This window comes from Prionailurus bengalensis, chromosome D4 (assembly GCF_016509475.1).
Source record: "Prionailurus bengalensis isolate Pbe53 chromosome D4, Fcat_Pben_1.1_paternal_pri, whole genome shotgun sequence".
Taxonomy (NCBI): Eukaryota; Metazoa; Chordata; class Mammalia; order Carnivora; family Felidae; genus Prionailurus; species Prionailurus bengalensis.
Genome location: NC_057359.1, coordinates 80721851 through 80728511, shown reverse-complemented (window position 1 = coordinate 80728511; position 6661 = coordinate 80721851). Strand labels below are relative to the sequence as shown.

The window sequence follows — 6661 nt, the reverse complement described above, 5'->3', positions numbered from 1 at the left end:
GCAAGTTGAAATGTTGGAGAATCCTCACAACAAGGAACTGAGGGCCGTCCTCAGACAATAGCCAGAAAGGAAGTGAGGCAATAGCCAGAATAGTCAGTCCAACAACCCTCAAGGAACTACATGCTGCCAACAACCACGTACATGAGCTTGAAAGATCTTTCCCTAGTTGAGTCTTCAGATGAGACCTTATCTCTGGCCAACACCTTGGTTGCAGCCTTGTGAGAGAGCCACAAGTAGAAGATCCAGCTAAGTCATGTCCAGATTCCTGGACCACAGACATTGAGAGATAATGAATATGTGCTGTTTTAAGTTTGTTACATTGTTTTAATTTGTTATGGATAAATAGCTAACTCATACAGATTTTGCACTTGAAAGTGGGGTGGTGACATAAAAAATACCTACAATTGGAGTGGTTTTGGAATTGGGCAGTGGGTGGAAGCCGGAAGGATTTTTTAGAGCATGATAGAGAAAGCCTGAATTGCTTTGAACAGATGGTTGATAGAAATCTGGACTTGGAGGACACTGCCAGGGGCAGCTCAAAAGGAAGTGAGGAACATATTTCTGGAAACTGGAGGAAGGGGGATCTTTGTGACAACACTGCCTACACCAGTTATATGGAAAACAGAATGTGTACCCATGAGTTGGTGATATAAAGAGATTTCTAAGCTTTCTTCTTGCTGTTTGTAGTAAAATGTGAGAGGAGACGGGGATTGAGGAAAGAACTATAAAATAAAATGGGCTTCTCTCTTTGAGACTTTTGGTCCTAGACAAGAGACATAGACCCACTTTTCCCTGTTATTCACCTCCAAATACAACTAAAAACTCCTGGAAATAATTACAGACAACCATAAGAGGATTCTGAGAGGTAGAGGGAAGATAGCAGATTGGCTAGGGACCTTCGGACTTGAGAAGCAATGCCCCATTCCCTGAGATTTCTTTCCTCTCCCATGTACCTCAGAGTGGGCACTGGAAAGGCACACAGCTCAGAACCATCAAAAGCACAGACAGAAAAAGCTGTAGGAAAAGCCAGCTTTTTTCTGGCTGAAGGCCCACGAAAGAGGCAGCTCATCAGAGACTTAGTGGCGAACCCCATCTCCACGCCATATCTGGCCGGCCTACTCTATCTACACCAGCAGCACCCGCAAAGAGCAGGCAGAGAATTCCTCCCAGAAGCGCCGAGAGGCCCAGTGTCTCCCGGCCCTCCACAGAGCAGTAGAGGGAGACCCATTCCGGCATCTCCTGGCCTCCACCCAGTGAAAGATGACCCCCACCACTACCACCAGAGGCAGAAGGAGGCCCAGGTGCATGCTTCTCTCCCTCAGGGGCACTGACAGAGATAGAATAAGAAGCTTATCAGCACCAGATGACCTAGAGAGAAGGTCCTGGAAAACAACACCCTGTCCCACATGCCCAGCATCCTCCACCCACCACCAGGAGGCACTAGGGAGCCCAGGAAAGCACTTTCCACTCCCTCAGACAATACAGCAGCGATGAGGGTGGCTCGGAGAGCAGGCTCAGGGAAGCACCCACAGCCCCTTAGCCTAGTATCTCCCACACTCCCCTTAGCAGGACCTGCCTGGGGAAGTACCCTCCACCCTACAGATGGCACCTGCACGATCAAGCAGGAGCCCTGATGGTGCCAGGTGAATGAAATGGGCCAGAGCTGGGGTGCCTGGATGGCTCAGTCATTTAAGCGTCTGACTTTTGGTTTCAGCTCAGGTCATGATCTCACAATTTCATGAGTTTGAGCCCTGCATCAAGTTCTATGCTGGCAGTGTGGAGCCTGCTTGGGATTCTCTCTCTCCCTCTCTCTCCCTCTCTCTCTCTGCTCCTGCTCCACTCGTACTGTCTCTGCCTCTTTCAAAATAAATAAACTTAAAATGGGTGTGTGTGTGTGGGGGGGAAGAACAGCACTATATAGGCTCTGAATTCTATGTTATCATTGGAACCACAGCCCAGAAAAGAAAGCCAGGGACTGTGCACCAAACATAAACAGGGTGACTGCCTGCTGAAATAAAAGACTTAAAGAGGATCCAGGATTTCAAAACTTAATATTCAAAATTTCCAGGATACAAAAAAAAAAAAAAAAAAAAAACAAATTCATACCAAGGACAAGAAAAGCCACAACCCAAATAAGAAAAGGTAATCAGCTGATGCCAATATAGAGGTAAATCGGATGCTGGAATTATCGGACAAGGATTTTAGAGCAGACATCATAAAAAATGCTTCAACGGGTGCCTGGCTGGCTCAGTTGGTGGAGCACACGACTCTAGATCTCAGGGTTGGGAGTATGAGCCCCACGTTAGGCGCGGAGATCACTTAAAAAAAAAAAACCTTCAACAAGCAATTCCAAATTATCTCAAAAGAAATAAAAAAAATAGAAAACGTCAGCAAAAGTGTTTATTAAATGAATAATACTTAGCAAAAACTATCCGTGGGAGAACACATACCGTGTACTATCATTTATATTTCACTTTACAGAATGCAAAGTAACAGTACATACTGCTTAGGGATATATACATATAGGCAAAAATATAAAAACATGAATTGCAAAGACAATCACCAAATTTGTGATTTGGTGATAGAAAGGAAATGCAATCAGAAAGGGACACACAGTGTATTTCATCGGTATGTGAAACGTTTTATTTCCTAAGCTTGGTTATCAGTACTAGGGTGTTCATTATAACAGCCTTTACATTTTTATGTGTGAAATATAATTTAAAAAATGACTTTATTGAAAAACTCTGAGTGACCTCTGTCTCCTGTAGTTCAAAAGTTTTTACTCAGTACGTTAAACAAAGCTTTAGAGCTTTATGTTAATCTTTGCTGTAGCCTTTAAAACTTTTAAGTTATGAAATCTATTGCCCCTACCAAAGACTCTACAAAATGAATATATTTCAAAGAAATAATATATATTATTTATACATATAATATATATGTATAGTCACTATCTATGATAAAATCTAAAACACCACCAGTACCTTAGAAGAAAGATTGTCAACGTTCTATTTCTTAACTGAGGTAGCAATTTCTATTTAAAAAGAGTAATAAAAGTGACACTCACAAAGTTAGACAAGAAAAAAAAGAGAAAACACAAATATCCAGTGTCATAAATAAGAAGAGAGACATTACCAATACAGATATTTCAAATATAATAAAAGGATACCATGAAACAAACATTTCTAATAAATTGGAATATATGGAAGAAATGTAAATTGTTAAAGAAAAATATAAAATTGCAAAGGACACAAGAAGAAACAGAAAAATAAAATATCTTAAAGAAATTGAGTAGAGAAGGGAAACGAGTTGTTCCTCAAAAATAACTGGGCCTTGGGAGGAATGTGAAAGGGATTAAGAGTACACTTATATGTACATTGAGTCGTGTACAGAATTGTTGAATCACCATACTGCACGCTTGAAACCTATATAACACAGTATGTTCATGATACTGGAATTAAAATTTAAAAAAATATGTAACATTAAGAAAATAGGCCCTTACCTCATACCATTAACAAAAGTTAACTCAAAATGGATCAAAAATCTAAATGGAAAAGCTAGGGGCACCTGGGTAGCTCAGTCAGTTAAGCATCTGACTCTTGGTTTCGGCTCAGGTCATGATCTCATGATTCGTGGGTTTGAGCCCCACATCAGGATTTGTGCTGACAGTGCTTGGGATTTTCTCTCTCCCTCTCTCTCTGCCCTTCCCCTGCTTGTGCTCGGTCTCTCAAAATAAATAAATAAACTAAAAAAAAAATAAATAAATGTAAGAACTAAAACTACAAAATTCTTAGAAGAAAACATAGGGGCAAATTATGGCCTTGGATTTGGCAATGGTTTTCTATGTATGACACGAAAAACACAAGCAAAAGAAAAAATTAATTGAACTTCACCAAAGTACAAAACTTGTACATCAAAGGACATGATCAAGAAAACGAAAGGACAACCACAGAATGGGAAAAAAATATTTGCAGATCATTTATCTGTGAAGTCTAGTATCTAGACTTACCTATATAAAGAATTCTTATGGCTTGGGGCACCTGGGTGGCTTAGTCGGTTGGGCGACCAACTTCAGCTCAGGTCATGATCTCAAGGTTTGTGAGTTCAAGTCCCACATCAGGCTCTGTGCTGACAGCTCAGAGCTTGAAACCTGCTTAGGATTCTCTGTCTCGCTTCCTCTCTCTACCCCTCCCCCACTCGTGTTCTATCTGTCTCTGTCTCTCTCTCAAAAATAAACAAACATTAAAAAAATTTTTTTAAACAATTCTTACAGCTCAAAAAAAAAAAAAAAAGGACAAGCAACCCAATTTAAAAATGGAATGGGTATTTTCCTAAAACTGTATATACAAGTGGCCAACAAGCACATGAAAACATGCTTAATATCATTTGTCATTGAAGAAATGAAATTCCAAACACTGAAATATAACTTCACACCCACTAGGATGGCTGCAATTTTAAAAGATGGAATAGAATGATTGTCAAAAAGAGTGTGGAGAAGTCAGGACCCTTGTACATTGCTCTGAGAATGTAAAATTGTGCAGCTGCTATGGAAAACATTGTAGCAATTCCTCAAAAAGTTACATATAGAATTACCATATGGCCCAGAAACTCCACTCCTGGGTACATATCCAAAAGAACTGAAAACAGGGGTTCACACAAAAACTTGTACATGAATGTTCATAGCAGCGCTATTCAGAATAGCCAAAAAGTGAAAACAACCCAAATGTCCATCAGTGGATGAACAATAAACGGAATGTGGTTTATGCACACACACACACACACACACACACACACACACACACACACACACACTAGTTTTCAGCCATTACCGGAATGAAGGACAGATACCTGCTCTAGCATGGATGAACTTGAAAATGTTATGGTAAGTGAAAGAAGCCAGTTACAAAAGACTGCCTATCATACGATTCCATTTACATGAGATGTCCAGAATAGGCACACATATAAGACAGAAGATAGGTCACTGGTAGCTTAGGGCTGGGGTTTTACAGAGGCACAAGGGCTGACAGCTAAAGGGTACATGGCCTCCCTTTGTGGTGATGAAAATGTTCTAGAGGTGACTGTAGTGATGGTTCCACATATTTGTAACTATACTAAAAAGCCATTGAGTTGTATGCTTGAAATGGGTAAACTCTCTGATTTGTGAACTATATCTTAATAAAGTTAAGACAAATTAATTAATATTAAAAATAACTCCAAGCTCTGATGTGTGCTCCAGCAAATTCAAAGAAGAAATAATGCCATAATTACACAAACTCTGGAATGGCAAAAAGAGAGAGATTGATCAAGTCCCTTTAGGAAGCTGGCAAACTCTGAAACCAAAACCTGACAGTGCTGTCAGACTTCCTTGAGTTGACAGAGACAACGAAAGTTGCAGGCCAATCTCTTTCATAGACATAAATGCAAAAAGTGTTAAAGAAAATTCTAGGAACCCAAATTGAGAAATATATTAAAAGATAATCCATCATGACCAAGGTAGATTTCTCCCAGGAATATAAGGTCAGTTTAGCATTAGGAAATCAAACAGTGAGATCTACCACATTAAAAAATAAAAGCAGGGGGAAAATCATAGCATTTCTACATAGATGTAAATTTTTAAAAAGCTTTTGATAAAAGTCAACACTCATTCATGACTCTATTTAAAACTTTCCCCCCAAAAATTGGAATTTCCTTAATCCAATCAAGAGTATCTATTAAAAACCAAAGTAAACTTACCGTTTGCTCCATGTTGAATGTTGGAAGCTTTTCCTCTGAAAAGAGCAATGAAAGGTTTCCTGATATCACTACTTCTGTGCTGCGTTGTGCTAGAGATTCCAGCCAGTACATGAAGGTCAAGGAAAACAAATAAAAGGTATAATTATCTACAGATGCTATATTATGTACATAGAAACCTCCCTCCAAAAGATGAGCCAGTAGAATTAATAAGAGCATTTAGTAAAATTTCTAGATGAAGAATTACTATACCACAATCAACTGCATTTCCAAATACCAACGATAAATTGTTAAAAGATGTCTTTTTACAAGAGCATAAAAAATCAAGTATTTAGAAATAAACCTATCAAAAGATATGCAACACCTCTGTATCTATTGAAAGACACTAAATAGACTAAAATAAATGGTGAATTGGAAGACTTGATAGGGCTAAAAATGTCAATTCACTCAAAAACCATTTGCCAATTCAAATCAATACTAATTAAAATTCCCAACCGGTTTAGTTTGTTGCTTTTGGTTTTGAGGTGTTGTTGTTGTTATTGTTGTTGTTTTTAGAATTTGACAAGCCCACTTAAAACTTTATGGAAACTTTAAGGACCAAGAATATCCAGAACACTTAAAAAAAAAAAAAAGCTGTTGGGGCACCTGAGTGGCTCAGTCGGTTGAGCGTCCAGCTTCAGCTCAGGTCATGATCCCGCGGTCTGTGAGTTCAAGCCCCATGTCGGGCTCTGTGCTGACAGCTCGGAGCCTGGAGCCTGCTTCGGATTCTGTGTCTCGCTCTCTGTGTGTGCCCCTTCCCCACTCACACTCTGTCTCTCTCTGCCTCAGAAATAAATAAACATTTAAAAAAATTAAAAAAAAATAAGCTGAGAGGTCCTGCTGTATCAAATATTAAGACTGATTATAAAGTAAAAAAATAATAATAATTAAGACA

General features: G+C 39.2%; 1 long non-coding RNA gene across 1 annotated transcript in view; it reads right to left on the bottom strand.

Annotated features, from left to right (window-relative positions):
- Positions 1-6420, bottom strand: part of LOC122475019 — a 67993-nt gene extending 61573 nt beyond the window's left edge. The window contains exons 1-2 of the long non-coding RNA XR_006295073.1: positions 6373-6420; positions 5731-5819 (exon numbers count right to left, since the gene is read on the bottom strand). This is a non-coding gene — a long non-coding RNA (uncharacterized LOC122475019). The remainder of the gene's footprint in view (positions 1-5730; positions 5820-6372) is intronic.
- Between the last annotated feature and the right edge of the window lie 241 nt (positions 6421-6661).